This window comes from Psammomys obesus, unplaced genomic scaffold (genome assembly GCF_907164565.1).
Source record: "Psammomys obesus unplaced genomic scaffold, mPsaObe1.curated_primary_1811, whole genome shotgun sequence".
NCBI lineage: Eukaryota > Metazoa > Chordata > Mammalia > Rodentia > Muridae > Psammomys > Psammomys obesus.
In genome coordinates, this window is record NW_026596143.1 from 10,261,833 (window position 1) to 10,285,725 (window position 23,893).

Genomic DNA, 23,893 nt, shown 5'->3' on the forward strand with positions numbered 1-23,893 from the left:
TATGACTAGCTCTCCCAAGTCAAATGCACACCACTCTCCTCACCGACCCCAGGGAGGCGGGGAGCTGAGACCATCTCACAGCACTGTGCTGCCATCGTCTGGCAAGTTAAAATCAGCAAGAGCTGATGCCTTGCTAGTTCTTTTGTTGTTGTTGTGTTGCTGTTTCACTGGTAAGCTTTTGTTTGACATTGAATTATGAATTGCTTTATCAGGAAATAGTATTCCCCTTCTTTTCATGTTAGTTATTTTTCTGAACTTTCATTTTTTAGGAGGGCTTTTTAAAAAAAAATTTTATTAACTACAAAAAGAATTGAGTTTCACTGTGGAATTTTTCAAACTCAGATCCAGTGTTACAGCCTATACCCACTCTCGAACCCACTTGTGTACACACGGACAAACGCTGACAATCAGCATCTACATATGGAAGAGAGCACACAACTTTTGTCCTTTCTGAGTGAATCACCTCAGACTCAGAGTAATATTTTCCAATACTATAATAGTAACAGTTAAATAAATAAATAATAAATAAATAAGAAGAAAAGACTTTTCCAAAGTCATTCACTCTTCTCCAGATTTCATAATTTCTTTTTTCTTCACAGCTGAGCAAAATTTCAGATATTACCCTCTTTTTCATTATCTAGTCTCTGATTGATGGGCGTCTAGGCTGATTCCATTTTCTTGTTATTGTGAGTAGAGCAGCAATGAACATGCATGTACAAACATCTCTGTGTTCCAGGACTAGTATAGTTGGATCATATAGTTCTATTTACTTTATTTTTTGAGACAGAGAGGGGAAGAGAGAGAGAGAGAGCTATCTACTGTCTGTTGATTAGCCCATTACCAATTGGCAGTTTGAGGTTTGGGGTGTTTAATCTTTGCAGTTCCAAGTATATTCTAGGTAACAACCCCCTGATTGAAACCTAGCTAGCAAGGATTTGTCTCCCCTTCTGCATATTGTCTGTCCACTCTGCTGATAAGCTCTTTTGCTCTGCAGAAGCTTTTGCTTCCATGTTTGTTGATTCTTGGAACTTTTCTCCCTTCCCATTGGAATCCTGTTCAGCAGGGCCTTTTCTATCTTATGACTTGAAGTGTGTTCCCTGTGTTTTCTGCTAGCAGATTCAGTGTTTCATGTTTGAACTTAATAAGGTCTTTGATCCATTTTTATTTGATTTTTATGAGATATGAATCTTAAAACAGGATATGAATTTTAAGAGATAGGAATCTAATTTCATTCTTCTGCTGGTGGAGATCCAATTTTCCAGCATCATTTTTAATAGTCTTTTCCCTGTGTGCTTTTGATGCCTTCATCTTACATGGTGCCATAGCTCCCCTGGTTTACCTCCTGGGTCCTCTACTTTATTCTTATTGGTCTGCATGCTTGTTCTTATGACAGTACCATGTCTTTGTCGCTGTAACCCATAGTCTAATTTGAGGTCAGATGTTGTGATACCTCCAACAGTGTTTCTTCTATGTAAGAATAATTTGGCTGTGTTGTGATCCTTTTTATTTCCATATGAATTTTTGGATCGTTGCATTGTTTTTGTTGTTTTTGTTTGTTTGTTTGTTTTACTTCTGGAAAAAATGTCAACAGAATTTTTATAGAAATTGCACTGAATCTGCAGATTATTTTTGGCAATATAATCTTTTCATAGTATTAACTCTGTCAATGCAGGATCATGGAAGGTCTCTGCATCATCTGGTATCTTCTGTATGTGTGTGTGTGTGTGTGTGTGTGTGTGTGTGTGTTAAAGTTTCCTTGTAAAGGTCTTTCACATTCTTTGTGTGGTATCATTCTAGATAGTGTTTTATTTTGTTGTTTGTAGTTTGTTTCACTGGGGTTTTTTTTTTAACTATTGAGAATGGAATTTACTTTTCATTTATTTGTCAATAAGTTTGTTATTGGGGTATATGAAATCTACTGTTTTTTGCATATTTGTTGATTTTATGTCCTACAACTTGACTGTGTGTGTTTATTAAATCTAAGCTTTCTGGTGGAGTCTATACTTTTCTTGCTGTTAGAGATGCTGCTGAAGGATCCAAGCTATTCTAACATTTCTGCCTTTGTAGATGAGTTGATATTTTCCTTAAAATCTCCTTCAAATAAAGAAATAAAGTTGACTTTCTAGTTATGTGTGTATAAGGGATGTATGTGAATGCTGTGGCTGCAGAAACTGGAGAAGGAATTCATATCCCACAGAACCGGACTTATAGATGGTTGTGAACCACCTGACATGGGTGGTGGGGATCAAGCTCAAGCCCTCTGAAGGAGCAGCAAGCTTTCTTAGCTTCTGAGCCATCTCTCCATCCCAAATCTAAAAAAAAAGAAAGGACTTTTATTTGCCTGGTTCAGTTGTTGCCTCAAAAAGCTTATCGCCTCTGTCTGCTAACCTGGGCCTAGTCCTGGAAGCTTCTAGCCTCCGTACAATCTAACCTAGACCTAGAAGGCTTTCAGCCTCTGAGACTTACTGTTGAATAAGCTCACCCTTTCTTGTTCTTTCTGAGCTCTGGGCTGGCTGGTTCAACTCAGCTATTGTGGTTTAAACTCCTCTCTCCCAGCTGATATTCAATCTGGCTTTTCTCTCGGCCTCTGAATTGCTCTGCTTGGCCTCAAACTAACTCAAGCAAACTGTTCTAAGCTCCTGGCTTCTTCTCATTCTCTGGATCACTGGGTCTTCACCTGAGTTCTCTCTCTACAAGCTGTCTCTCTATTACTGTCCTGTAAAACTGCTTTCTCCTCTCTCATTGCCTCCTAAGTAGCTTCCCTTTCCTCTTTCTTCTCATGAGAGTTGGACAAATCCTATTCTATCAAGTCTTTCTCTGATTTGTCACTGTTTCTGCCACTGAATTAGGCCTCACTTTCAAATATGTGTGCTTCCTTCTACAAACTACCTTTACCTTCATTGTTTGGGATTAAAGGCATGTAACACCATGCCTGGACCTAAGCTTTTCTTTACCTGAAACTTGCTCTACACCAGGCAGGCTTTGAACTCACAGATCTGCTTGCCTTTGTCACCTGGGATTAAAGGCATGTCTGTATTTCGGCCAGATCCCACAGACTTAGAAGTTCTTTGGATATAATCTCTTACCAGAGCAGCCATGCTGTAAATTAAAATTCCTCTGCACAAACCTTTTTTTAAAAAATTCTATTTCTTTACTTTTGTTTTTGATATTTTTACTTAATGATGTGATGGGGAGAGTCTTCTCTGGTCATGTTTGTTTGGGGTTCTGGGTACCTCTTGTTCTTTCTCCAGGTTTGAGAAATTTTCTGCTAAGATTTCATTAAATAATCTTTCTATTCCTTTTGATTTTATCTTAAGCACTTCTTATACCCCATGAGTTCTTCAGTTTTATATCTTGAATGTATCACAGACTTCCCGGAGGTATTGGCCATTATCCTTAATTTTTTTTTCCTTTTATGTGCCTGGGTATATTTTTGTCTCCACCTTGTCCTCTAGCCCTGAACTTTGTTATTTTTTTATGGCCTTATATGATGGTAATGCTCCTTAAGGTGTTTTGGTTTTGTTTGTTTGCATTATTTTCTTTCTGTTCCTTTGGGGTTCTTTTCAGTATTTCAATTTCCTTACTGAATTTATCCTTCAGGTTTTGAAGTTTCTCCTCTGGCTTTCTGTAGTGTTCCCTTTGGAGACTGTCTTGTCAAGGTGCTGCTCTGTGCATCTTCTGCACAGTTATTTGTCATAAGGCAGTTGGGAAGTTAGGAATGGGATAATGGCAGGCTGTTATTTCTTAGTCTTTGTTTTTTGCTGTATTCTGTGTGCTCTTTAGAGGGAATGTGTCTTTCCACTGTAAAGTCCCCATTTTTTTTCCAACTTTATTGGTTGTTTGCTTCATTATCTGTGAGTCTTACTAAAGGAATTGCTTTGCCCGCACAGCTACTTAAAGAGCGGGCATGCTGGTGTCTCTCGCTTATCTTTCATCAGTCCTGGTTTTGCCCAGCAGTAGCAAACACGTTTATATGTTATGCTTGTGCCCACTATGTCTCAGGTATGACCTGAGGTGTTGACTGCAGAAGTACAGTTCATAGATTTTGAAAGCAAAAGGTATCAGTATTTAAATTATAAAGTAAAGAAAGCATGAGGAAAGATAAGGTACAGAATGAGAAGGGATGTGGGCCAAAGGTATGAGAGGTATCATGATGGAAATATCTGAGATGTGAAAATGTGGAAAAAAGTTGTGTAGACCCAGATAAATGAGGGGCTGTCACTAAGGCATAATTTTGTGAGTTAGAGGTTAAAACACAGTGGGTAACAATATATAAAGTTACAAGTAATTTTTTAAAAATCAGAAAGGTAAATTTAAAAAACAAAATGTTTGAGAAAAGACATAAAACAGACACCACAAAACATTTTTAAAGAAATGTATAATGAAAACACACCATACCCCCCCCCACACACACACACACACTCAAACAAATCAACCAACAGTAACCAAAAGTAAACCAGCAAATAAAAATAAAATATCAAGCATGATAACCCTGTTCTGGTCTGTTTAGGTTTTGTTTTTCAGAGTCAAGAAAACTCAGTGGCTGGCTCTGAGGGTGAGGAGGACCTCTCCTATCAGTAGACTGGAGGAGGAGCATTGGAGGAGAGGAGGGAGCAAGGCCAGGATTGGGAGGGGACAGTGGGAGGCAGCTGGGGTACAAAGTGAATAAATTGTAATAAAGAAGAAAATTAAAAATAAATTTTAAAAAGGAGAGAGAAATCCATAGAGCCAAACCTGCATGAAGTTCAACCGTAGGTGAAGCCCTGGGGAAAGAACTGGATTTACTATGTGACAAGCTGGTTGGGCTGGGATCCCTGTCACATGGGTGCTGAGGTCATGGCTTAACCAGTGGGTGCACCTGAGGCTTGTGTACTGGGCTCCAAACTCACAGAGTGATGAGCCACTTCGGGTAGAGCCTGTGTGAACACTGAGCTCACGCTGAAGCCTTGTCTTGGATGTGATGAACTCCACTGTGAAACCAGCAGGTGGAGCCACTCTTTAAGACTCCGAGCCAGAGTGAGGTTTTCCTGGATGAGTATGACAGGGCTGGATTTGTGGAGACTGAGGGTCAGTATGTGACAGGAACAAGTAATTTTATGACAGGCGTGAGAGCTTCTCAAAAGTGTGATGACAACACTGAACATTAGAGATCAGCGTGAGGACTGAAGTCCTGATATGTTGCACGGATACTATAAATATGCATGTCATACAAGTGGGTGGTATTTGTCATGTCTGCAAATACAAAGTATTGTTCTCGATACAAAATCTCTCCGTATCTATGCTAAGCTACAGTCTTCCTTTAAAATGTTTGTTTATAGTAAAGTCAAACCAAGAAGCCAACTGAAAACGGGATGTATAAAACGGGATGTTTAATAAAACATTTTTATTTTGCAAAGTGACCAATAGCAAAAAAGTAGTTTGTGGAAGCCAGGCATAGTGATGCACGCCTTTAATCCCTGCATTCGGGAGGCAAAGGCAGCTGGATCTCTGTGAGTTCCAGGCCAGCCTGGTCTACGTAGTGAGATCAAAGACAGGCAGAACTACGTAGTGAGAGTCTTTACAAACACAAAAACAAACAAACAAACAAGTTAGTTTGTGGTGTTTTATGAATATATGTACAAGACATGAAGCCAAATTAAATGTCATACTATGTAATGACATGTGCAGTGAGACTGTATTTTTAAGTATATTTCATTTTGGTATTTTTTTTTTATTATTGACGCCTCCTATTTAGTCAGCCTCAAGTATTGCCTCAAGAGAAACTCACATACTTATATGATATAAAATAGCTTGAATCTCAAAACAGGGGCTTGAAACCCATGTTAACAACAATACATTTTAGACTCAAACATGCAGTTGACAAATTCTACAGGCAGTAGTGATATCAGGAAATACACTGAAGAAGATGCTTTCCTCATTTAAAATTTTCCTAGACCTTCAGAGAAAATTGGAAAAGTCAGAGAAAAATAAAAATAAACACGGCTTAAAAAAAAAAAATTGTTAAAATCTATACCCCAAATATTTGTGTGCCAAAATCTTGGTTCTCGTGGTGTCAATGTTTAATTGGATAAAAACACGGAGAAAGATGTTGCCCCAGAGGACCTTACAAGGTGGGGCCTAGCAGGATGTGGTTAGGTTACTGATGACATCAACCTTGGAATCGATAACTACAGTTCTCCTGGAACTCTAAAGTTCCGATGAATACAAGGTCTTCGGAATTGTGCGCCTAGCTCAGTACCAGAAAAATAAAAAATTAAAGACTGGCCCTGATCCTGGGTCTGTCCTGGCATCAGATCTCTTGTACTCGTGGTCCTGCCAAGAGGGCCTCACAGAGGCCAAGCAGTAGTGCTGTATGATCCTACTTTTCATTTTCCACCAAATCCTCCCAGATCCCCCCCACCTCCCTGCCCTCCCAACTCCCTCTCTTTAAACAACAAACAATTGCAAAGTTTTTTAAATTACTTTGAAATCATCAGTCAGTCCACGTAAGTGAAGCCTTCCCTCTCTCTTGCAGCCATCACAGCACGTGATCACCAGCACATGCAGGCAGGTGGGAGCCTTGCTCGTGGCTGCACAGATAAAGTATCGGTCATGCTGGAGACTTTGATTCTGGGGGATAAGAACTAAGAAACCTTAGCCCATCTTTTCCTGAGGATATACAGAGAAGCTGGCTGACATTTTGAAATCTCCTAATGAATCATCAGGGGTATAACCAATGAAGAATTGTCAGGACAAAATCTAGTAGAAATCGATATCTCAAAAGTTAAACTTTTTTTTTTCCCTGAAGGCACTGAGCATCTCAAAAAATAAAATCTAAACAGAGCTACATTGTGATGATCCCACTGGCAAGAGGGACTTAATAAGGTAGGTTTCTGCTAAGGCCTACCTTAGCAGAAGAAGGGGTTGATAACTGTGGCAAGCTGTGAGCTAACAGAACAAAGCCTTATAAGCATCAAAAAAGGGTAAAGTTGAATTGACTTTCATCTCTTATGCTGAGTTTGTCACCCAGTAATACAAAGAACTTCATGTCTAGACCTGAACTAAAATGCCCTGTTGTATTAATAAATAGTTCACAGATGTATGAAAACATGCAAGATAAGAATATGGATAGAGTTAATATCTTTCCAGGCTATTAATCATTTCTACAAATAACTTTATAATATAAAAGTCAAACTCGGCTCAGCTCCCACCGCTTTGGCGGTGGGGCTGTGTTGGCCCAAGCTGCAGCTTGTAATTTACAATAAAAAGACCCTCATGTGTTTTGCAACGGAATCAATTCCTGTAGATCTTTTGGGGGCTCTCGAACTGGGTATAACATTTGGAGGTCCCACCGAGATTCCAGGGCCCCCCAAGACCTCAGGACTGATCCAGAGGGTCTCATACCAGCTGGTAAGTGTCATGTCTGTGTCTCAGTCTGTTGTGCGGTGTGCAGTGTTCACGTTGGCGCCTATCTTCTGAATTCTGTTCTGCCTCGAGGCATCTGTATGAGTGACTAAATGTGATTTGGACAGACGTGTCAAACAATCACAGTCACTGAAGTTGGGAGAGACGTCCCCCAACTTCATCAGTATCTGGAGGTGGTCTAGAACCACCCACCACTCAGGCTTCTGTGGCAGAGGAGCCAGAGCGGGAATCTGAAGGTATCTGAAGGTCTGTTTTTACAGTACCTTACCCAGGAAGGGACTTGGGCCCATCCTGGAGAAATTTAAGAGTCAGTTTTGGTCCTGGGAAATTTGGCCAGCTGTTGGGTGTTTTTCTGTCTCAATGTCTCTGTGCAGTATTTGTTCGTGTTTACCTTCTGTTTTCTGTTCTGAAAGGCCTCACAAAACTTGTTTAAAATGTGTGCCTAGGTGTTCATTAGATCTATGAACGCATATGTATAGTGTATCACGTGGTATGTAAAGTGCCTCAGTGCCTCGCCGCCATCTTAACTTTGCCATGTGGGTTGTGGTGTGACCTCCATCTTGGTGTGGGTTAAAAAAAAAAAAAGGAAACCTTGGTCAAATAATTCTCATTTCCTTCTGGGTTAAAGGGATGAGTTGTTTTGGATTGGTATTGGTTTTAAAAATTACATTGTTTGCACTGGTAAATGCTGGTTTTAAAATCTGGTTTTGACTTTTAAAGATTTTGGTCATACCTTGTGATTTCTCTCCTAAAAAAAGGGGTACTTTATTTTGATACTGCAAAAACGAGTTTTAAAAAAATTGTTTAAATGTTTAAGTCTATAATAAAACTTTTAAAGTTTATCAGGCATTTGGGTATGACAATGATCTTGGGTAGTCTGACAAATTTAAAAGTTTCTCGATCCTTTTTAAAAGTTTCTCGATCCTTTGGGGGAGAATAAAAATACTTTAATATTTATTTTATCAATTTTACTAAATGAAACCCAGCCGTATGGTTTGTGCTAATTGAAAAAAATTGCAGTTTTTAGAATGTGTCTTATGGAGAGCTGTTTGGTCTTTACCTTCAGAAAAAAAAAAAAAAAAAAAAAGAGGAAGTTTCAACAAGTTCCTTAAAGCTTGTTCTAAGTTCCTTAGAGTTTATGTGACCTTGGACCATCTTGTCTGCTACAGGGAAGTTATTTAAAAAAAAAAAAATTTGGCAGTTTCAGAACTCCTCTTTGTAGTAATGTAACTTGTTTTTGCTTTGCCTATAAAAAGCAAATTGTGGACGCTAGGCTCCAGCAGGATCATGTTAGGATGGAAAGGATTTTGATGAGAGTTTGTATGTTGTCTAAAAAGCAAGAGAGAGAGCAAAAAAGTAAGAATGTCTGGTTAAGCCAGAAAAAGGAAGCTAGGAACCTGAAGGTATATAGGATGTTGTAAAAGGTTAGTGGATGTATTATAAAAAGCCAGAGAGTTAATATGATTTGAGAAAAAACTGTATTTAAATATGTTATAATTCATTTAAAAGGCTGGTGATTCCTCATTGCAAAATGTTTTCTTATGCTCTTTTAAGGGGAAAAAAATTCTGGCTGATAGGTTTGGTATGGCTAGAATAATTCATACAGTTTAAAATTGTTCTGTACTGTTCTGTTATGCAGTTGGTTCTAAAACTTATTTAATCACTAAGTTAAAAACTCTTGGTTGTGGGGGATTATGGATGCTCCACAGTGTTTGCTGTATCATCAGCAGCACCTAATGGCTATGTTTGGTATTGTCATTCGAAGCCTGTGGTAGCCTAACACGTGGCTAGCCGCCATGATGGTTCAGCAATAGAGAGAGCGTGGAGCTGTAGTTTTGCCACCATATTTGTTTGGGGATTACAGCTGAGTTCAGTTACACATGGCCAGCCGCCGTGCTAATCCAGAGATAAAGAGGTGGAGCTATGAGTTTTCGATCATCTTTGTTTAGGTCTCTCAATTGTGTTCAGTCATCTGATTAGTGCTAAATGCAAAGCTTTTTACTGTTCAATTTTAGTGCAAGCGGTAGGAGCAGCAAGATTTGCTAGCCTCTCTCTGAACTGTATCTGATTAAAAGGTTTGCTTTGATTTTAGTTCAGAAAGAGCAGATTTAAAGTTATGCTAACAACTACAGTTGGTTAAGATGTTGAGCTATACCTAGTGACTTTGTTTAGGTTTTTTTACACAGTTTAGAGCAGATGATAAAAACAAAGAGTAACTCAAATATGCTGGCCCTCAAGCTTGTCAGAAATCTGATGAATATGGCATTTTAACTGTGTGAGCTTATTGTGACAGAAAGTCCTGAAATCCTGGCAGTAGCTCCCCCAAGGTCTCCGAGAAGATTTGGGCACAACGACAGATGACTGCGACTCTGGATTGTGGTATGCTAACCACTGGGCAATACTGCCTCAACTGGCCCACTGCTAGGGCCCAGCCTAAGCTGTGGACAAAGCCAGGGACACCTGAAGAGCCATTGTCTCACACTGTGAGAGGCAAGTTGAGGTCAAACACTCCTGTTCCTCTTTCCACAGAAGCAGTAAAAGCAGTCTCTCACCTTCTGTGCCTGGCTGGACAGCCTCTGTTCAGGATGCCGTGAGACACAGAAGCCAGGGACACTGCCTAGGTGATGGACTAAGTAGTCATCTCTGTCATTTTGATTGACACATGGATTGGTATATTTATTTAGCATATAACTTATCCTTCTCAGGTCTCTGAACACCTTGATGGCTATGCTAAGCTTACAGTAGCTTTGCAGCTAGAGAGAAGACAATTAGATCCACTGTTAGTTCATTGATCAGTTCATTAGCTAGAACTACTGGGTACTAAATCTCTTATTTAGAAAGGAAAAAAGGTTTGCCTTGCTCACAGATTCATGTTAGTTATCTGTGTCTTAAGATATATAGCTAGATAAAAATAAAAAAAAAATACTGAGCCTATGTAGAGTCTGAGGATATAGGAGTTTAGGTTGTAAAAATCTAGAGTGTTGTTATTTAGTCTGAGAAAATGTTTCAGGGTTGATAAATGCAAAAAATTGGAGTGTCTAAGTTGATGTTTTAAGGTATATAATTATAAGTTATAATAATATAAAAATAGTTTAAAGCATGTTAAAAATGAGAGATACTTTAGATCTCTCCCCCCTCTTTGCTACTGTTGTGCTTATGTTATGAGATTTCAGAAGTTCAGAGTTTTGGCATTAATCAATAGAGTTCTGATAAGTTGATGGAGCACTGACTGCTTATTATTCAGTCACCAGGTTGAGATTTTAATTTCCTTTGGTTGGCTTCTGGAGATAGACTTAAAGGTACTTCTCATCATGTTAAAAACATCTGTTTAATGTGTATATCTGACCCAAAAGTCATAGCTTTTAGTATGGTATTCTTAATATCTGCCATTTCTGGGGTAGATTTTGACACAGGAATATCTTAAACCTATTCCTTCTAATTGCTTTGTTAAGAAAAATCCAAGCATCCAGGGTTTAGTACTAAAGCCAGTAATGTATTTCTGCATAACTTTCCAGTGTAAACATAAATATGGGGTCTAAAAGTAGATGCTGAGTGTATAAAAAATGGCCAAGCTCCATTCGTGGCTAATTACCAACAGCTATGCCCACAGAAAAAATGTTACCGTGGACACACTTAAGTTGTGTATAAAGGTTATAAAACAAACAGCTGATACTTATTCAGTGGGATGCAGTTTTACCTGTTACTCTCAAAATGTTCAATTTGCTGATATGTTACTTTTCTGAATATTTAAAATTATGTATTTCCTTTTGTGTACTAAAAAATTTCATTTGAGTTTCAGGATTTGACCTGGATCTGGCATAGCTCAAAAGGATCACATGAGATTTTCCCTGATCTTTCCCATTTAATAGATAAATTTTAACTTCTGTCTCCAGTCTAAATTTGTCTCAGCAGATTTTCACCTGTTTAACTCTGTTCCGGGATCAGCTGCGGAGTGCAAGCTGAGATCTGGACTTCCTGGAAACTACCTGATTGCTCCCTGCCTCTTTGGGTGGATCAACTAACCAGATGCTTGGGACTGCCCTATTGCCCAGCCTTTGACTGGCATTTCAGCCTCCCTAGCTCCTGATGCCTACGGTCCAACGGTCCAGCATCAAAGAAGCTCCAGAAGACAGATCTTTGCCCAAATCCCCCCTAGCAGGCTGAAATGCTAAGTCAAAAGTGGCTCCCTGGCATTAGCTATTATCTTGGGCATCTGCTTAGCTGAAATAAAAACTAATATTGCAGCAACTGGGCTAAAAGCCTAGAGAGACCCAGAGAAAAAGGATAATAGTTCTCCTTGGCTTACTACCCCTATGTCTACCCTAAAGGGACCCCTACTCATTTTTTTATTTTGGGGCCTTGTATTTTCAATTACTTAATGGCTTTCATAAAAAAATGCTTGAGCATTACACTAATGGTATTAAGATCCCATTATAAAAAGGTAAATCTATAAGATACAAGGGGTCATGTCTGGAAGACCCAAGATTGGGTCTTCAAATGATCATGGGAAAGGGGGAAATGAGAGATCAAAGTGACAGCTATCATTAAAACCTAGAGTAGGTGCGGTAAAGTAGTTAGTAAAGCTCTGAGGGGAGAGCTACCTCGCTGCATTCTTTCCCCACCCACTAGAGATACGGTTGCTAGGAAACTGGACCATCCCCCTAGGGAGGGACACCTGGTCATTAATGGCCTGGGAACCTTCCTATAGCCAATCGATTCAAAATGTAGCATTTTGACCAATAGATGCTTGCCAGGCAGGAATTGCCCCTAACTTGGGTATGCTGGGAGGGACCAGAATCTATAAATCACCCAACTAACCTGGGCACGGGCGCTCAGCTCCCACCGCTTCGATGGTGGGGCTGTGTTGGCCCAAGCTGCAGCTTGTAATTTACAATAAAAAGACCCTCATGTGTTTTGCAACGAAAAAAAAAAAAGTCAAACTCTAAGATAACAAGTACCAAAAGAGAAATAAGATGCATCCTACCCAACAGAAGGAACAATGAAAACCAATGATGTGAGGTGCAAGGAGTTATGAAAACACAAGAAATGGCAAAAAATATATTCTAGAATTATATAATAACTGAAGTTAAAAACTCAATTGATAAGTTTGAATGTTGATTGAATACAGGATTTAAATGAGAATTTGGAATCTAAGTCCTAGATCAAAGCGAATTATCCTGAATGTAATACAGAGATTAAAAACAAATAAATAAAAAAAAGTCATTTTGAAGGAAAAATAGGAAATATTATTGGAACAGTAAAACACAAGTAACTATCATATCCATAGATCAAGTCAATGACATTGCCAATATTAAAAAAAAGAAAGAAAACTGAGAATCTTCCAGGAATAGTAAAAGACATCAAAATCCAAACATTAGGGAAGATTTCTAGTTACCTTGTTTTTTATTTTTTTCGTTTTTGGTTTTGGTTTTTTGTTTGTTTGTTTGTTTGTTTTTTGTTTTGGGGTTTTTTTTTGGGGGGGGTTGTTTTTTTTGTTTTTTTTTCCAGAGCTGAGGACCGAATCCAGGGCCTTGCGCTTACTAGGCAAACACTCTTCCACTGAGCTAAATCCCCAACCCCTAGGGAAGATTTCTAAATCCTAAATATAATTAACTAATGGAATTCAAACCCATATGTATCATGTAAAAACATAGCATCCTTTCATATCAAAGAAAATAAACATCCTATTAAAAAGACAATTCTTTTTAATTTTTAAAAATTAATTTTGTGTATTTATAATGAAATATTATTATATTCAACCTCTATTTTCTCTCTCCAGCTCTTCCATATGTCACTCAATATTTCCCCCTCCCAACTTCCATTCTTTTCTTTCTTCCTTCCTTCCTTCCTTTCTCTCTCTCTTTCTTTTCTTTCTTTCTTTCTTTCCTTCCTTTTTTCTTTCTTAAAGTAATCTACCAATAATAAGTCTACAAGTCAAGTCCAACCGGGGGTGGTAGCACACATCTTTAGTCCCAGCACTCGGGGAAACAGAGACAGGCAGATTGCTGTGAGTTCAAGGCCAGCCTGGTCTACAAAGGGAGTCCAGGACAGCCAAGGCTACACAGAGAAACCCTGTCTCGGAAAAAAAAAATCAATGATGATAACAATAATCTGCCAAGTCCAATTAGTGCTGCCAATATGTGCATGGGTATGGGGCCATCCACTGGAGCATAAGAAACCATCATATCTCAAAACCACTCCCTCAGAAAAGAGTGATTCTCCTTCCCCTCGTAGCCAATAGCATCTCAGTAAGGAGTGGGTCTGGAAGAGCACCTCCCCTGCCTGCGCCAGAATTCGGCTGGCTTGCTCTTCTGTAGATAACCACACCTGCGATGATCTCCTAAGTGTAACAAACACATCTATCCAGAAGACAGCATCTTACCACACCTATCCACATTGCCAGCTCCTTCCACCTCCTCTTCACTGATGTTCCCTGAGTCTTAGTTGGGAGCAGAAGGCACTGTTGAAGATGCCCCATTTGCAACTGAGCATTCAGTCTCTTATTCACAGCATTTTGAACGTTATGCATCTCTGCATTGACTCTGCACTGACTGCTGCTCCCTGCAAAAAGAAATGTCTCTGACCAAGGCTGAGAGCAGCTCAGATCTGTGGCTACAAATATAAATCTTTAGAAGGCAATTTGACTGCATGATAAATGAATAAAATAATAGCAAGTTCCACTTTAGGGCCTTATGACTTCCTAGCAGGATTACAGTACCAGGCATGAAACTTGCCTGTGGTGCATGCCTCAAATCCAATCAGAAATCAGTTAGTTACTCCATAACAACCATGCCACTATTTCACCAGTGAAAAACAATTCTGCCTAGCAAGTCTATGCAAGGTCTCGCCCTGGATAAGACCCCTGATGTCTATTCTCCCTCTCAGGCCTGTACTTTCTATGAAAATAGCCATCAGAAAAGAAATTTTGTGGTTGGTCTGTCATTGATTTCTCTGTAAGACAGATATTTCAGAAAATAATGCTACTACATTCTTAATAACAAAAAAACAAAATCAGAAAGAGATGGAGTAACTTATACTCTCCTGGTTCTTACGTACGACCGTCATCCTAGAACTCTACACCCATGCAATTCGTTTTCAAGATCAAGAGAATGTAAAAACTACATTAAATTACAATTAATAGTTTGTTTACTGGCAGATGTGCGTTGAAGGAAAAGGTTTTACATTTTTTGGCACTCATCGGAAAGAAAGATCAAAGGTGCAAGAAAAATAAATAAATAAATGAAGGATTAAATTAGTGGGTAAATTTAATGAAAACTAGCATGAAATTTTGAATTGGCTTCTCTACATTAAACAATGGAACCATTTACACAGCTGGCAAAGTTTCATATTACACATTGCCTTTCATGAATAAGGAAAAGACTAACAACTCAGGGAAATAATGGACAAGATAACTTAATAACCATTTCATATCAGGGAATCTAAATGGATTATGGACATGAAAAGATGCTTAGCAGTAAGAATTAAATTTGTATTGAAATTGTAATAACACACCACTACTGCATAAGTTCCACCCATAAAATGGCTAAAATTACAAAGGCTGATCCTTTGAAGTTACATTGCAAAGCGTTAGAAATGACGTAAGACAACAGCAGCTCTGGGTCTATAGGCTTGTAGAACATCTGGGCAACTGACAGCTGTGCTACAGCGAGATATCAAGCTGTAGTCCTTAGAATTTTATTCCTACAGACAGGGTACATATGTAAGCCTTTCTGCAACACCAGTTGTTGTTTTTTGGTTTTTTTTTGTTTTGTTTTGTTTTGTTTTTAAATAGCTACAATATGATGACAATTGACACCAGGGTTAGAATGCATTAAGACAACGGACGTATATTCTTAGGATGGAATATTATAGCATAGAGCAATGAGGGGAACTATGGCCACATCCAAGAGCATAAGCTTAAAATGTAACCTTGAAAAGTATAAGTTCATATACATTTAAAAACAGTAAAAACTAAATTATTCTAAGTAAATATATATATTTATAGGTATAAAATATTAATATAATATTAATACAAAATGGCAATCAAGTATTATAAGCTATATTGTCAAAATACTAGTTACCTATAGGCTCTAGGGATGGTTCTGCAATTGAGGACTTTCATGTTTCGCTGTCAGTGGGATGGTTCTTGATTTAAGGAGTACTTGCATAGACGTTAACTTTATACTCCATTTGAAAGTACATCTTATGCCATTCTTTTTCCTTCAGTTGTGTTTAGGACAAAAGGCTTTAAACATGGTGCTTAATCATTTCTTTGTGGTTTTGAAATTCAAATGCAAACTATAATATATTTTTCTACACATCAACAACTCATGCTTAACTCCTGTAAAACTGATGCTCAACTTTTGCTCCTATTGTTTGGTGATGAAAACTTTTAAATGTGACTATATGGCCATAACCTATTAATTGGATGTATCATGTATGGTATTACATATGATAAACTTAATAAACGAATAGTGTGTGTGTGTGTGTGTGTGTGTGCGCGCGCGCGCGCGCGCGTGCGCATGTGAGTGTTTCTTCTGCTTTTTTTTTTTTTGTTTTGTTTTCCAATTCTGACCTGTTTGTTTTTATTTGCCTGTTTGTTTATTTTCTAAAGAAAGAGAAAGAGGAAACGAAGCTGGACTGATACAGAAGCAGAGAGAATCTGGGAGCTGTTGAGAGAGGGAAAATAAATCTTCGATCAGAATATGTTGTATAAAAAATTATTTTCAATTAAAAAAGAAAAACAAAAAGAAGTATTAAATTACTTTAAAAATAAAAATGAATTAGTCATGCGGCATTGAAAGATTGTTTTTGAAAAAACAAAAATTATAGAATATCATAAAACATTGGGACTAGAGTGATAGCTCAGTAGTTCAGAGCATTGGCTGCTCTTCCAGAGGATATGGGTTCAATTCCCAGCACCCCCATGGCAGCTTATAACTGTCTGTAATTCCAATGACCAGGGATCCAACACCATCACACAGAAATACATGCAGGCAAACACCAATACATATAAAATAAAAATCAAAAAATTATAAAACTATGACTCAAATGTTCAAATGACCTAAAATTGTCTGCTCCTGTAACTGCAAATTCCAAGATAACTGTACTAGAACAATGGAAGAAAAGGAAACTTATCATGCTGGACAATGCTGTCTAGTGGTCAATAAACAAAATACCATCGCTGGGTAGTAGTAGCACACAGCTTTACTCACAGAACTCAGGAGGCAGAGGCAGGGTATCTTTGACTTCAAGACCGGCCTGGTCTATAGAGCAAGTTCCAGCACAACCAGTGCCACACAGAGAAACCTTATCTCAAAAACAAACAAACAAAATTTACTTTTTTACAATGAAGGGATCAAAACAAAGACTTCAGCTTAGGAAAAAATACTAAGTCTGAAAGGGCCAAGAGAGGTTATCTCTGAGCAACTGGCCTGGGTAAAGTGCACAGGAAAAAATATTTCCAATGCATTTTGTGCTCTTTGATATACACAATATATGCAATGTACATACATTGTTTTCTTCCACGGTAACTCTTTTCTGGATGCTATCTTCATCTGCACCGCACTGCTCCCCAGCTCTTGCTGGCTTAGGTTTCCCTCCTATGTAATCACAACATTCGCAAGCCCATGAATTTGTTTTTCTTTTCACATTTCAAGTCAGTGCATACAGACATGATTCGCATACCTGAACAACATTCTTGTGCTTTTCCAGTCTTAGAGCTGAGAGTTTTTGCCAAGGCTATAAGATCTTAATTTTTTAACTCCACTGAAAAAACACATACACAAACTCTCTAAGACACATACAAGAAGTATGAAGAACGGTAATAAAGTCAACATCCATGTACCCACTCATGTACAATGATAATTAAAATTACTCAAGGAAAAAAGCATTATATAGTCATTACACTTTGTGAAGTTTAGTTATTTGTCATTCTAGTTTCAAGACTTGTGTGATTTTTATTTATAGCTTCTGCTCCATTTAATTGAGAGCTAGTCTTTTTTATGTTCAATTAGTTATCTTGATTTACTCATGTAGAAAAACTATTTAAGAAGAATTCTGATTAGTTTAGGGCTCAAATTAAAAAAAACAAACATGAAGGACTTTTCCCTCATGAATTGCATCAGTGGAGAAAGAGACCTGTCGTTCAACAATGGACTGACTGAGAAGTTTGTCAGGATTTAACTCTCTCAGTAAGAAAGCGTTCAAAATACAAATGGATTCTCATGATTCAGGAAGAAGTTGGGAGAATCCCAGCCTCTAGTCTACATCCACAGCTCCAGAAGAATTTCATCTAGAGAGGGAGAGACATTACTAGGAAAGCTGCCCACGAGTGTATCCCTCCATTGCAAAAAGAGAAATAAAAAAATAAATAAATAAACTGCAGTTCTTGTCAGAATTCACCAAGAAGCTCTGAAATCCCTTACCGAGAGAGATGCAGATGATTGCCTCATATAGAAGGTAGACTTGAGGCAGCAAGTGTATTTTCCAGACAGGGCACAAAAAGTGGTCTCCTACGTCCTCTAACATAGACAATGGAAACAACAGACTCTATGCTCCCAGCCATCGCGCTCGCAGTGCAAGTGAAAGGCCTGATGGGGAACAGGTTGGTCATGGAGTATCACAGGCCACCCTTGCCCTGAAGGGCATTGGTGTCTCCAGCCCCTGTGAAACCCAGAGGGCCTGCCTGCAGCAGTTGCTGGAGGTGGAAAAGTTCATAAAGATCCTGTGGCAGTGTTGTGAGGCAGATGTAGAGGAAAATCCTTCCTGTCAAGGTCCTTCAGGTGCTCTGCAAAGTGGAAAACATGCCTCTAAGGCAAGGGCAGCATGCTAGCAAAACCTCTTGCAGTTTGGGTTGCCATGGGATCATCTACAGGCCCAATGAAAATAGAGCTGCCACCTCCACCCCCCATACACACGCACTATCCTCACTGCCCGGTTCCAGAAAGCTCCATACATCCCAGGTTTAAAGTGCTGGTTTTCCTCTAGAGAGTGGAGTGCATCAAGCTATTTGAGTTGATTTTGGTGGCCTTTTCCAACAACCACTAATAGCTGAGCTTCTCCCAGGCACAGCAAGTGCTGCTCAAGCAATGAATGAGGACAAGGACTGCCATGGATGGGGAGTGTTTCAGACAGCTGAAAAAGGACATGTCGTATCCTAGAAACAGGCCAGATATCCCCTCCCACTATCAGCAGATCATACTCCCCTGGACTTGTAAGAATTATCCTCACCTCAAAGACCCATAGGTCTCCGATAAAGCACTCTTGTGTCTGGAGAGGTAACTGTACAGTATGTAAACCAATATTTCTTGAAAGATTATTTCATTGCAAGTATCTACATAATTGGCCAACACTGCAGCCCTGAAGAGCTCTCCAGGTCAACTGCCCTTAGTATAGGAAGGAGAGGGGCTGTACTTCTCATTCTGGTTTGCATGTCCTCTTTGATGGTTCCTCTGTCATGTCCCAGGATTCCACGCAGAAAAGCAAGTAATAAATAGAGAAAAATCCAATCAGTATAGGCTGAAGAGATGGCTCGGAGATTAAGAGCACTGTCTGGTTTTTCAGATTGTAGGCAAGGCAGAGTGAAACCACCAAAACAGACCACTCCATGGGTAGAAAATCAGTTTATTGGGGAAACAAACTGACTGGCTGCCTCAGAAAGTAGAAAATAGTAGCCAGTGGGAAAAGTCATGCCCGTTTTAATGGGGAGGTGGGGATAGAAAAGGTGCACATGCTGGAACAGCCTGGGAGTTAGCATGGGGAATTCGGTCTGTTGCTGGCTTCTTCGATTGATAAGGAACAAGTTGGCAGTTGGGGGCAGATGAGAGAGAGGTAGCAAATTACGTGACTAGGGAAAATGGAAGCAGGGTTCCCTCAAAGGCCAGACATTAGTCTGCTGCCCAGGACTCTCCAGGCCCCATCCATTTGAGAAATATAGGTGTGAGTGTACCTCTCTTGAAGCAGAGCAGTGAGCACATAGCACTATGTCAACGATTCAGGAAGTGGACATCATTAGAGAGACAAGAAGTGCTGCTGTGTGGCTGAGTAGCTAGTATTTGTATCCTGTGCCAGTACCCACATACTGGGAAAACAGCCACATCTGGTGCGCAGGCATGCCCTTACTGTCCTCCAGCCTACTAAGCACTGGTGTGATGGCCCATGGTTTTGACACGCTTCTGTTGTTTCCTAAGTGTAAAGAGGGTCGCCTTAATGGCTAAATCCAAGAGGAACATGCAGCTCAGACTAAATTTGATGCTGCCTTAGCTCTGTTTATTCCCATACAACCATCACAGAATCCCCTTCTGTTTTAGGACTAGACTGCATATAATGACTTTGTGTGCAATTGGTGAATATTCATTAATTCTCTAATTACTAAGCGTTAGGTATTGAAAACACATCAAAAGACAAGTTGAACTCACCAAATACCAATGGCACCAAACAGTGACGGAAATAAAGGGAACAACAGATAGATTACAGTTACTAGAGATGGCAAGAACCCTTCTGGAAAAAAAAACAAAAACAGACAGAAAACAAACACAACAACAAAACAATATTACAACCCACTCACCAGTAAAGCTGAAAGGGAGTCAATATTATACCTCTATCAAACAGAGAGCATCAGGTGTACATTTCAAACATCTGCTCCAGTACAGTACAGCATCAGAGGGCCTGTGCACTCCGCATGAGATTAGAGAAGCAAGGCTCTCACACTCTCCCCTTCCAAAGAATGCAGGAGCCCACAGCATGTACATACTGCAAGACAAGCGAACCAGAAATTCTAGGGCTTCTTTGTGAAAATAATGGGTCCTTCTAAAGTTTACTGGACATGTCTTGGTGCAAGGGAATCCCAGGCTTGCTTTTGAACATTTTCTTCACAAACATCTATAGCAAAATAATACTTCTATAGACATGAGCAGTTGATTTCGTTATGAAAGTGAAATTTATCATTATTTTTCAAAAGTAGTGTAACCAAATAGGAGGATTCCTTGGTTGTGTTGCCTAGAAAAACATAGTTCTTAAACACTGAAAACAGCCTGGTATGGTGGCACAGGCCTGTGATCCTAACACTGGGGAAGGCAGAGGCAAGCTGCCTTCTGTGAGTTTGAATCCAACCTGGTCCAGAATTTGAGTCCAGGACAGTCCTGTTACACAGAGAATAGCTGTCTCTAAAAACAAACAAACAAACAAACAAACAAACAACAACAAACCACCCAGGCGTGGCGGCATAGTCCTAAAAGCTGAAAACAATTCTTATAGAACATGCAAAGGCTTACAATTTTTGGAAACGCTAAATTATGAACAAACAACTATGTTTTAAGACATTAAAACTTGTATTATTCTCATATACTTGGGTCATAAGAAATGTCATTTCTGAAAATGTGAAAGTTGTACCAAGTGTGTTTTTCTTTTGTTTTCTTCTTTTATTATGATAAGCAACTTGCAATGAAGTCACAGTATGCCCCAGTGTAAAATCTTGTGTGTCATTACTCAAAACTGTGTGCACACGTGTGGAGAAGATGAGAACGACAGTGAGGCAGGATCCCGGCAAACGCTTCCCTTTTCTCCAGCAGAGCTGTGCTTTGTAGAGCTCTGGATTCCTGGGTAGTCCCATCAGTAGCCAGCAGAGGACAGCAGGAGACCATAAATGAAAACATCCAGGTCTTGTCTGCTTTGCTGAGCAAAGCAGCTGCCATTCCTCCTTTGCCCAAATCCTAACATCTAGTACTTCCAAAAGTGGGGATCAGGGCGAGTCCGTTTACTCATTCACTAATTAATACTCAGGCGGTGTAGAGAGGCTAGACTTGGGAAGCTCATGTAAATTTACAGTAGTTCAGAGAAAACTTGGGAAGACACATCCCAACCAGGACCCAAAGAATAGAGTGCCAGGAGCCAGACTAGCTGCTGCAGGGGCCAGCTACAACAGCCAGGGCCAGCCTGTTTGTGCAGAAGGCTGGACGTGCAGGCCATGCTGGGTCAGGATGCCTGCTCCTTCTGCCTGCCTCTCCAAACTTGTCTTTCTCTGACTGGAATATTCTTTCCCTTCTTGAGAATCCCGTGCTCCACGTGCGTTGTCTGCCTCCTTTCTGCCCCTCCAAGCCCTGCTTTTGCTTTCCATTGACAACGACACAGGCTAAGGAAAAAACTGGCTAATGGTATTCTTTAGGTTCATTTAGGTTGTGTTGTTTTCTGTGTTCTGTGGCCTTTAATTACAGGCGCTTAACCCAAGACTGAAGGTGGTAAATTATAATGTGGCTTTTATAATCCAGACAGCCTGATTGTCGGCCCTCTTTAAAAACAGAAATACATTCCTAGTTCTACTGTGCTTGGCTCCTATCTAGATTGATAAATATAATATGGACTTACAGATAATAATAAGAAAAAAAGGTAAAGGGGAAATAGTTAATGAGAATATTAGAGATTCAAACCACAAAGGAACCAGGATCTTCTTGTGTTATATAATCGTTAGATTATCCTACAACTAGATCTCTTTTATAGGAGCGAGGAAGTTTAAGTTCTTCAGGTTGTCTTCCTCCTTCTGTAGGCACATCTAAACTAACTTTGGGTACAAGTTTCCAAACAGCTAATCACCCCAAGTCTATCCAGGGAGGGTGTCAGGTTAGATACTGGTGAAGGCAGATACTCTGTCAGCTTGACTCCCCTCAATCATAGGTGCTGAGTGCCACTCACCCATGATAAAGCTTAAAGATGGCAGAGGGTGACCTTTCCAAACCAAGTGTTTTATTATATATTAGGCTGTAATACATATGCATGTTTCCTTGTGAATTTCTGCTTCCAGGGCACAGCGCATCAGGTAATAATGCTCCTCTGGGCAAATCTATACAGAGTACAAGGAAGAGGAGTGCTTTGGCTCCAGCCAGTTGTCACTGAACTGAACAAGCTTCCTGTCCGACGTAACCCAATGAGCTCAGTGTTTACAAAGGAATAAACCCTTCCCTTTGTGTATACTGTGCTCGTTTATGGAGGTAATAGAGAGAATCCTCTGTCAGAAAAAAAAAAAATCTCTCAGTAGTAACTCCGGCATTAGTTTTAACAGGGCTACCTCGTTGAGTTTTGCTGATTTCATTATCATCAATTTGATGATGTTTTGCTACGTGTCTCCTTCATCTATAAAATTGCCACAAATACTCATTCAGAACAAAAACCACACTTATGGCAGATGACTCTACCCACGTGCTATGTGAAGACTGCTTGCGTTTTCTCTAAGGTTTGCCCAGGAACACATAACACCCCATAGTTTAACAACGTGCACATAGGCAATATAAACTAACTTATCCTTGTCTGATGTTTGCATTCAGCTTCCTCTTATTAAAGTTCTCACTTGCTAGACTTCATTTAAGTTATGCGCAGTACTATCCTCTAAGCCAGACAGCCACCATATTTATTAGCTATGTCTGCTTGGAGTACGCCATCACAGCTGGGCTTGACTCCTGATCACCCTTCTTAGACAGAGGGAGTGAGCAGGGTCATTAGACCCTCATCTGAGCATTTAGCCTCTCCTCCCAGCCAATTATATGCAATTATGAACTAATTACATGTGGCCTCAAAGTCTTGGGAGAAGCCACGGTGATATAGACCAGGCACATAGGCTAAGCCCTTGGGGAAGCCATCATTCATACTGGGTGAAAACTTCCCAGCGTGACTGCTTTCAGGATGCCCTCACTGCTGTCAGCACCCTTTCACCATACTCGACGAGTAAGCTCAATAAACTCATTGGCCCTCCAGGCGGACCCTGAGGAAAACTGAACTTTGGCTTTTGCCATTTGGTCGTGATGAGGAGACAGACATTGCTTGCTCTTCCCCCACCTTGGACAGAAAGTTCTCACAACACATGGGAAATGTGTGCTAGCTAATCTCGTTGTATTAGGAAAGGAAACCAGCAAGTAGAAGAACACGTTAAAGGGATATGAGAATAGAAATAGTTTTAGTAAATCAGGACTGGTGTATTAGATGAAGATGGATGCATGTTCCCAAAATTAAAAAAAAAAAACAAAAAAAAAAAACAAAAAAAAAAACTAGAAAGCTTATTCAAGTTAGGAAGATCTGGACAAGTTAAGATATGTAAAAATAAGATGTACATATTAACATTTTAAAGATCAATGTTCAATGAATTGATGGCAAAACTGCTTGAATCAATGGCTATTTGTCTGCTCTTCTTTGTAACAATTACAAGTGCTGGCCTTAAAAACAAAAATGTATATCTGATTAAAGCTTATTTTAAGTATTTTGGTTTTTCCTCAAGCTTTATTTAAAGATCACATACCAGCTAACGTACCAGACTGGAGTAACTGAACCTTCTGAGTGTTCAGTCCCCATCATGGAGGATCAAGACTCTAAGATGAACTTCAGGAAATTAATTTATTTCTTGCCCTCTTCTCAATGTGGCCACATTGAATAAATGTGGTTTTTCTCTATTAATTTAGCTCCTTGAGTTGATTTATTGGAAACGAGTAGCAGAACCTGGCTTGTT